We start from the raw sequence: 11,101 nt of genomic DNA, 5'->3' as shown, positions 1-11,101 counted from the left end.
ATTTATCTCAACAATTATTATCATAAATACAAAAAGTCAAGGATCAAACATGTATGGTTTTTTGGGATTATACTCTAAAATTATTTCTAAGTACCTGTACAGTGTTCTGTTTTAAAACGTAACACAAAACTTAGTTTTTTAAGAGAAACACCCTATATATCTTTACCTATTTTGTTTGACGTCTTCTTAGGTTTTCATGAAATTGGAATAACGTGGAAGGGTTCACAGAAAAAATCGCAATAGGTTTATTTTTAAAATCTGTCTTACAATATTTTGTGGGAAGATGAAGAAAGGTACGCGTTTCGTTGTGATATAAATGAGATTAAATTTTCGTATATAGAGTGTTTATAAAAATGTTTTAATTAAAAAAATGTTCAAATATCTATATTTTTCAAATAGTACAACCAATGTTACTGCATCTTGTTTTATTTTTTGTTTTTTAGTAATAAACTACAGAGTGTTCCATTGGAAAAAATTGAAATATAGCTATTTGAAACTTGTGAAGTTTTAGATTTATTTTAAAAACACTCTATTTATCAAAATTTATTCATTTAGTTGATACGACAACAAAGCGCGTCTCTTTATTTATTCTTCCACAAAATATTGTAAAACAGACTTTAAAAATAACCCTATTGCCATTTTTCTTGTGAACACTACCATGTTTAAAACATTTTAAGAAAATTGAAATAACGTGGCAATGTTGCATCGAAATTTCAAAAGCAAAGTTTAAGAAGAGGCCAATCAAAATTTGTACAAATATATATGGTGTTTCAGTAAAAAAAAGTTGTATGTTGGTTAAAAATAATTTTAAATTATAGTCCTTAAAGAACTGTTCAACTGTGAGCTTTGACTTTTTCTTCTATTTCTAATAATTAATAAGAATTAGAGGACCGTGTGCTTAATGTCTCACGCTGTATATTAAAATTTGATAGAACTGATTCCACATCAAAATGCATACCTGTATTTAGCTTCCCTAAAATATTGTAAAACAGACTTTAAAAAAATCCCTTGCATTGCCAAAATATGTCAAAAAAGTTGGACTAATGTGGTTTTAAAAATAAACTATAGCAATAAAACCTAGGAAGAGGCTAATGAGAATATTTAAATATATATGTATAGAGATTTTTCTTAAAAAAGACTAAATTGTGTGTTATGCCTTAAATCAGAACACTCTGTATTATTTTTCAGTTCACTTTTTTTTTAATAATTAATGAATCACTCTCCCCGTATATTAAGTTAGCAAGAAAGTATTTTTTAAACCACTCATTTATTCACTAAAATTATGATATCTAAATTATTATTAATATAGGGGGGGGGGATAACAAACAAATTTCGGTTAGCTTTACCATTTCCAAATAATTTTAGATAATAACTACTGAAAGTTATACGCTAGTTTGAAAATTTAACAAAATAAAATAATACAAAGGAAATTTACATTTTTTAATTCTCCTTCTTTCCATGATTTACAACTAAAAACACGTAGGTATGTGTACACAATGGGTCGTATACTTTTCCTTTCGTTAAGTCATTCATTTTTTAAAATTTTGATTAGAAGTAACATAAAACCATTATTCTATCAAGCAAAGAGAAAACATTTAACGAACGTCTCTAGATATTAATTATATTTATTATTATTAATTTGTAAATGATAGCATGTAAACTACATGTATATAAAACGTATATAATTTTCAAAACGTATCCCAGTTTTATTTTACGTCTGTTTCTTCATTTCTACAATTATCAATTTCTCTTTTTCTCTTATACGCAATTAGAATTAAGTGATCACTGTCATGACAATATTTTTCTGGATTACCATTTAAAGATTAACTCCAACGTGCCCAAATATTTCCTGTAATCACAGACATAATGGTCGAAGTCCATAACGGGACCTTGAGGTAGGTAAAGGTATTATTCCTGAATTTATGACTGTGACAGAAGATGTCACCAGAAATTTATGGGAGCTTTAGAATCTCTTAATTTTAAAGGGCATTACCCCATAGATTATTGAAATGTCAACTTTTAAAAGGCAGGGACAAAATTTACAGGAAATAGTTCTTTTCAAAAAATAAATAAACAGACAAACAAACAAATAAATAAATAAACAAAAAAATGGATGGCGTTTAGTATTGAAAAAGAGTGTTTCAACTGCTTCAGTGTTACGTTTTTTACAAAAAAAGTATTAAAAGTGTGACAAATTTTGAGGTTGTTCATGATAATAATACTCTTGACAGTTTAACATCATTTTAACAAACAGAATATTTGCAAATATTCAGAGAAAATTTTCCGCCAAATCTGGAGTAGAAGACGCTTACATGGCTTTTTTTTTAAGTATTTTATTAAACTGATGTCACATTTTTTCGACGTCCGTAACGACCAAGAGAAGTGACAAATTTTTCTAAAATCATTAATTTTATTTAGTCTAGTAAATTTTTGCGACACCCACATTTTGAGCTAATGTCATACATTTTTTTTTGACACAAATGTATTAATTATGATGTGTGCATAACACTCATGAAAAAAGTCCATTACATTATTTTTGGGACATCCTGTATAAAAATAAAATTCTGTTTGTATATAAACACGTACTCAATAAGGAATCTCTATAATAATCAATTTAACTTTTTTTTTGACGTCTTTGTCAATGTTTTGTAATTGATGAATAAATAAATTTGGGTTAATGTTCTTTAATGCATGAATCAATATTAATACACACTTTTCGTACTATGTACGTTAAAAAAAATGTTACGGTAAATATAAGAACTAAAAATATGTACAATAGCACATTTTAAGTGAAGTTTGTTTATTAACCTTTTCAAATACTGTCACAAATTTATTTAAGGTGGTGGTTCGACAAATTTTGGATAGTGTTTTGTTATTTAAACGATATTTAATAATTTAGGAAACAATAATATACATATAATTAAAAAAAAAATGTATGAGATTCTGATAAAAAAACCTGATAAACTTTCATTTCGAAATTATAATGTTATATTGTACTATTATTACTAGCCACTCATATAGCATTTTTTTTTTCATAATAATTTCACACTGTACTTGTTCGGAAATGCTAACATAAAAATGACGTGCCGATATAACATGAGACCAACTCAGTATCATTTCAAACTTCTCCTTCCTTGATATTTGTAGTGGATATTAGGCGAAAGCCAGCTTTACCGTTCCTTATTGTAAAAGCCACGTAAATCCTAGCCGTGAATAGAAAGCTCCGGCGGCGACGAGCCGCCCTTGCTTTGTTTGCATGGTGCGCTAGTGACTTTTCCCATTGCGTTACCTCCACAGATGAAATATTCATGGCCAGAATTTCGGATATAAAGCAGGCATTTATAAAGGTAACTTCTACCTGGCTTTAGCTGTCTATTTGTTTGAGGAGATGATTTCCAAATGCTTAAACGTTTTGATTTATGGTCTGATTTTACGACGACGTTTTTTGTGAAAGAAGTAAGAAGAAGAAGAAGAATATAAATAAAAGTTGACTTTTATACTATAGTTTCGTTTCTTTTAAGTGAAATTCGTGATTTACTATGTCTGATCTGTAGGTCGGGGTTATGTGGCGTTTTTTGTAAGTTCGAAAATTAAATCTGATAGGGGTGTAAAAGGGAGAAATGGCGATCAGATTGGTGGAAAAGTTTTTGTTGAAGAACATGCTCGGTTTTAAATACATGGAAAATGCACAAGATGCGTGCAGATTTTATTTATGTAAATTATGTAATTATAGGTTGGTACGCAAGTTTTCTATTGCGTGTGGTGTCACTAAGGTGGAATGGTCGGCACGCAAAATGTGTTACGGTACGTCACTTTGAGTTTCTGTAATTACTGTTGGTGACTAATTTATGTTATGGATTTGGTGTGTTGTGGGTTTAGATAAAAAATCCGATTTATGTTGACGTTGTTTCCACTGCATTAGTAAGCAAAAGTTACCTAAGGTATTTTACGATTCGTGATTAATTATTTTGACATTATTGAATCATAGGCACGGTCCGATGGAGTTCCAAAACGATGTTTTGTCCCCTACTGAGAGAAAGGGCATGATCCCGGTGGGTCTAATTAAAAGAGGTAGAAGACTAAACATTATGTAATTGATTATATAATGACAGTCTAAAAAGGTCAAAACTTATAATATTATATATATTTTTCTTCAATTTTTAATTTTTGCCGCTAGAGCATGTTTTCTTGTCATCATTAAATTTACTCCCATTCGAACATTTTTTTTACTAGTAACACACGTCTGTAACAATAGTATATTATTAGCCAAGGTTGCAGAGCCAAGCATTCTAGACCGAGCGCAAATTAGAACCCGAGACGCGCAGCGTCGAGGGCTCTAAGTGCGAGGTCTAGAAGTGGCTTTGCAACCGTGGTTAATATACTATTTTTTTCACTAGCAGAAACCATAAGACAATAAACTGAAAAATAAACGTTCAATTTTTTGACGCAACGTGATTTTGTTTTGATTTCTAATCAAACTTGATCTAAATCTTCAACACAAAGAAAACCGTTTATACTTGTCGCTGAGTTAATCATTTTATCTTCTACCGTCTACCAACTACCATGCGTATACTCAAGTAATGTTTGTAGCACATATTTGTTCATTTTTTAAGAAATAATCACATCAAACATTGCGTACATAACCTCAATTTTTCTTTTTGAACCCGTGGTAGCAAAAGTTGAATTTGCTACCACTAAATGACTCGACATTTGCATGCGTCCAGGCTGCTAGTGAAAAAACTATTTTTTTCACTAGTAGAAACCATAAGACAATAAACTGAAAAAATAAACGTTCAATTTTTTGACGCAATATGAATTTGTTTTGATTTCTAATCAAACTTAATCTAAATCTTCAACACAAAGAAAACCGTTTATACGTGTCGCTGAGTTAATCATTTTACCTTCTACCGTCTACCAACTACCATGCGTATACTCAAGTAATGTTTGTAGCACACATTTGTTCATTTTTTAAGAAATAATCACATCAAATATTGCGTACATAACCTCAATTTTTCTTTTTGAACCGGTGGTCGCAAAAATTGAATTTGCTACCTCTAAATGAGTCGACATTTGCATGCGGCATGGCTGCTAGTGAAAAAAATAGTATATTAACCACGGTTGCAAAGCCACTTCTAGACCTCGCGCTTCAGAGCCCTCGACGCTGCGCGGCTCGGTCTAGAATGCTTGGCTCTGCAACCTTGGCTAATAATATACTATTATGGGGAATAAACGTCGATCATTATTTATTATAGTAATGCGTTTGTCAACAGAATTAAATACTCAAGTGCGAAAAAATGTCAACAACAATTTTTCGAACTATAGAAAAGTTTGAATTATTAAAAACAATTTATACGGAAATGCAGGTTTACATTCCTGTAAAATCTAAGAGGAAAAGTCAAAAGTTGTTATAACTGTGTGAATTTCATTCGGTTTTAAAATTCTGAATTTTTTATTTCTTGAACGTTTACAAAAAAAAGTACAGGGTCATTATAAAGTCCAAGGTTATGATTATTTTATTTTATTTATAATACTCTATTTATAATCTGAATTAAGTTAACTAAAAACCAAATGTCATTCCCGTTATTGGAAAAAAGGATAAGTGGTTATAATGTTTTACGGGAATTATTCACGAGAAATTCGTTGCCTAAAAAATTGAAAACGCAACCAACAATACATAACTAGCTTTAATAATTACATACTCAGACATTTTTAACGCTAAACATATGAAAGTAAGTCAATGCATTGGTAGTAGATATGCAACAAAAATATAAACTTGATTTTGTACACGGTTTTTATAAATGATTATAGGGTTGCAGTAGGTCATGTAAACGTGCCGCCTCTCAGATTTAACTGTATCCGAGATCAGTTCAAAGTGCCCAAGGACGCATGACAAAGATCACACATGGACCACACACATGTGTATAACTGGTTGCCTAAACGATTCATATGTTTTAAAAAAGAAAACTAATTCATTACGATAAAAAGAAACAAATTTATTGCGGTTAAACATCACAGTAAATATTGAAAATGTTTATCATTCTGTTCAAGGCACATGCTCACTCTCTTTTTAATTTCAAAAATATTTTGTAACAGCCTTTCGTCAATCTTGTTCAATTCTGCTCAAGTCGTCTCAAATCATCAACAATTTCCTCAAATGAAGTCTTCCACGAGATTTCTCTTTGTTGATACTGCTAGTGCTAGCTCGAACAAATCTATTGACTACATCTCTAATGTGGGCGTTTAACGATGTTTCTTGAATTATTAAATCATGGTATTTGGCCAGAGATTCTTGCTTACAAGCGGTTACAGAATGCACAAACTCTTCATTTACGAAGTCCCATTGCAATAACAAGACATAATGATGAAAGTGTCTTGTTCAACAGAATAAACCATTTTCACAGTCTTCGCTTCATAGCACAAAAACAGAATTTTAGTATGCAACCACCAAGATTTCTGAAAATGACTGTTTTGTTGTTTTGAGCTTGGATCAACGAGAATTACTGCAATTCGCACTTGAAAGACATTAAAATAATAAAAACGACGACTTTAAATGACAGGTTACAAATGACATTAGACATTAATGTGACAAGTGAGAACTGTCATAATGATGCATAATCACGGGCATAATTTCGTTAAATAAACTATATAATTAAACATCGTTTGTTCATGCTAGTTTTCCACTTATCAGGAACTAGAAACATCGTGTAGATGGGTAATCATATGTAGTATTAAATCACATCAAATTTTTTCGAAAAAACAGCTGTTAGAACTGATCGGAAAAAATGATTTTGACAGACGAAACATTGAACAAAAGTGGTCATAAGGTCCTTAGATTACCCATACCATTGCCAATACACCCCTATTGAAATGTCGTGTGTAAAGCCTATTATAAGTATAATTTTTCAGTTTTCATCCGAAAGCAAGATCAAGAATTTACGGTTTGTGGCTATTTCTAAATATAGTACTCCAGAGTTAATAATAATAATAATTTATTTTCCAATATAGTGAACCCAAATACAGGAAAAAGCTAATAAAAATGCTAAATATAAAAATATTTTAGACTAAAATTAGATGTTACTAACTGGTGTACACTAGTACTTGCCAAAATAAGACTGATTTTGACCTACTCCCCAAGAAAATAAAGAGCGGGTGGGCGGGGCTAATGCTTGCCAAGATAAGGCTGATATTGTCAAATAATATACTCTCTAAGGAAATAAAAGGCGGGCGGGTGGGGCCAATACTTGTCAAGATAAGACTGATTTTGCCAAATGATATACCATCTACCCTTCATTATATATGTTACCTTATACCTTATAGGGTGTCAGTTGTCAAAATCAGTCTTATCTTAGCAGGTACTAGCCCCGCCCACCCACCCTCTCTTCTCTTAGAGGATTTGTGATTTGCCAAAATCAGTCTTATCTTGGCAGTCACTAGCCCCGCCCACCCACCCTTTCTTTTCTTAGAGGGTATCACATTGACAAAATCAGTTTTATCTTAGCAAGTATTGTTGACTAAAGAAATGATCAAAATTTGGAAACATTCCGAGCTTACTTATATGCACAAGGCAGGAGTTTTGGACATCTTCTCTAGTGTTTAGTTGGTTATCCTTTAATGGATTTTTCTTTTGTTGGTTTTGTTTCTGCTTATAATTTATAAATGTCTTATTATTTTTTTTTAGGGTTTATTTATTAATGAAAAATAACACCTCGTTTTATTAATAATAATGCGCAACGATTAATGACTGCGGGTTACTATGGTCCTAAAAAAATAAAGGGTGGATTTCAGTCACCATCGTTACTAAGAAATCAGAAAGTAAGCCGGAGGTATTCACGCAGTAGGTACGTGCACTATTACCAATTTTACTGTTATAAAATTACGTTTGTTTTTTTGATAATCTACATTATAAAGACTTTTTTTATTATTTTTTAAGACTCCCGAAACCCGCGTACATAACGCACTGAAGAGTTAATTCGCCATTTTCCAGACACCCGGTATAGATTAAGTATATACAAATACAAATAAATAACAGAACAAACAAGAAACATAAAGGCACAAATAAACGATAGAATAAATAGGACACTTATCTCAAATTAAGTTTGATATTAATTATTAACTACAACACTACATATATACTACATAATAGAAACTTAAATAGAATATAACTACTTACGTTATAGTAATAGAACATTACTTAATCAACTGCAGAAGACGACATTATTATTCTTACAAGTATATGGCGTATAGCAAATTTTCCTTATAAAGGTCATAATCAAGCACTTGGTGATATTTAGATACAACAGATTAATTTAGTACTAAACCAATTATAAAGAGAGATTAATAAATCATTTCGTAAGATACGATAGTCATCTATATTATTTATTTGCGGAAAAATTTTCAGATCGTCAGCAAAAAGAAGTTTTTGAGATTTAATCGCTGCAGATAAATCATTGAAAAATATGAGGAGAAGCAGGGAACCCAAGTTAGAGCCTTGCGGAATTCCTGACTTAGGTACTATATATTTAGAATGAACATTTTTATACTCTCTTGACTGGACACCGTGGATTAAATATGATCTAAATAGTTCAATTAAGGGACCACTAAATCCAGATAATCGAAGTTTGTGTAAAATAACATGGTGATCAATGAAAATCAGTATTAGAATCCAAACAAACCACGATAAGCCATCTTGTGCATCATTTATTTTATATTTGATAGTGCTACAAATGTATTTGTAAAGAATTGATTTCAGCATTCTACAAAAATTAGACAAAATTGAAATAGGCCTATTTTTTTTTTAAATTTGAGAATGAAAACCATTTTCTGATCAAGTATTAAATTATTTATTAATTAATTAATTTCATTTGGTCAACAGGCAACAATGGACGCAATTAAAGACCAACTATAAAGTTATTAATTTATGGCAGAATATAGGTAATGTTCTGTAGGATACAAATAGATATAGATTGTAGGAGCTACCTAAAGTGTTAAACGAATTTTTCAAAATTTATACGAGATGTCGGTAGATAGAAGCATGGTAGCCTTGGCAAAGTTTGTCCAGAATTATAAGAATTTTATGGACTCCCAATGTTAATTCTTTTTACAGCCCAGGCGTCAATTCTATTGTACAGGTAAAGAGCCTGTCAGGGGAAAGCCGATGTTTTCTGTACCTGTGTTCGCCCGGCTCTTCAGCTGTACAATAAAATTGACAACAGAGCTGTAAAACAAATTAACTTTGGTAGTCCATAAAATTCTTATAATTCGAGATAAACTTTACCAGTAAACATAATAGGTGTAGAAAATCAGGACAGACTATTTGGAAATTTTAAAAAAAGTCTCTGAATTTTCTGCAATAAATCAATATGAATGTGCCAAAATGCGTCTACACAATGCTCGAATGTTCAGGCCTGGAACACACGTAATCATAATAAAACATTAATCGATGGATAGTTTCCAATTATCAGAAAACGTGGACCTTGTCAATATTAATCTAAACAAAATGGTAAGAAAGGTGGAGATTACGTGCACATAATCTACCAATAAAAAATTCGGAGTACCGTCGTGACCAGAAATAAATTTGGGCTTGATTTTCTTGAGCACAATTAGAATATTAGATTCAGTAGCGGAGGTTAAATTGATTCCCACACTGAACTGTTCGTCAGAAAAATCTTTAAAATTCAAATAGTAATCTGATTATTATAGTCGCTGCAGAATTATTGTTCCGCGAAAGCATTGACAATGTCGTCAGATTTAGTTTATTATGTGAACCGATTTCATTAGTTTTTATTATTATAATTATTATTATTAGTATAAAACTTGGACGTCGATAAATCAAGATGATCCTATTACAGCTAGTAAAATTACTGTAAGTCCCTGAAAGGACAGAACTTGATTCGTACTATATGAGAAAATATGTCTAACAGCATATAGGTCTGCACATGCAGTAGTGATGTCAAGTCATTAATGAAAAGAACAAAGAATAATGGTCCCTTAACCGAGCCATGTAGAAATGTTACTATTTTTAATACTAATATTATTATTATTTTAACGTCCTTTGTTAAAGTTATCAAGTAGATTGAGATAATTCCTCAAAGATTTTGGAAAATTTGAACTAATCTTCAAGTGACTCATTTTGTTTTCCAATGAGTGACATACATTTATCAACAAAATATTTTAATAGTTTTAGTGATCCTTTCAAACCAATGCATTAATCACACTGGAAACGAAAATTAGAATATTTATTTGATATTTTTAGGGTGACATCATCAATTTTTAAACATTTATTAACGTGATAGTTACCATCACCTGAAAAACATTGTAGTGTTTTGTCGACGTTTTTTAGGATAACCTCGCATATTTCGCACGTGCATTATTGATAAAAAGTAGCGATATATCCAGTGCTATGGTATAGAAGTACCCAACACTGAGTCAAACAAAATCTTTCTGTAAACGACTAATAATGACTGCTGTATTCACATCACTGTCAATAAGTACAATTCGTTTACATTTTAAATAATCTATAACAAAATTATTATCAAAAAGAGACAAAACTCACGGAATACGTCTCACGCGCGTCGACTCACTTCCACTTCCACTATCACTAGATATCTATGCTGACGATTTATCCCTCTTAAATTGTACAAAAAGAAATCAAGTGCTGAAACATAACTCAAAATGTAACTTGTACTTTCTACATTTATTTAAGCAATTCTGAAAACTATAAAGCGTTTATGATTAGTTTTGATAGTTTTGATGTCTATTATAGATTTTCTTTTTTTTACGTAAATTTTGTAACCCCTAGAGCCCTAGAGTTGAGAATTTTCAGTTTTGCCTTCAGTTTTTATTTCCCGACCGTACGCGAAGGAAGTATTGTAAACGAGTCCATCGGGCAAATGTGGTCTCCCGTTTCCGTCTGCATGTCTGTCGCCCGTCTCGATTTTTATTAGACAGATAACTGTCGAAACTACTACTGTAAAATGCTAATCAAAATATGGCTAATCATCCCCACCAATAGCTTGATAATGTCCTCCCATTTTTTTTTAGTAAGGGTCATTTAAAATAACACACTCTTATACATGTGGTTTATGAATCCGCATGGATTTTT

The sequence above is a fragment of the Zophobas morio genome, unplaced genomic scaffold, assembly GCF_036711695.1.
Source record: "Zophobas morio isolate AGI-343-1 ecotype UQ-CSIRO unplaced genomic scaffold, CSIRO_AGI_Zmor_V1 ptg000031l, whole genome shotgun sequence".
NCBI lineage: Eukaryota > Metazoa > Arthropoda > Insecta > Coleoptera > Tenebrionidae > Zophobas > Zophobas morio.
Note: the sequence above shows the minus strand (reverse complement) of the source record.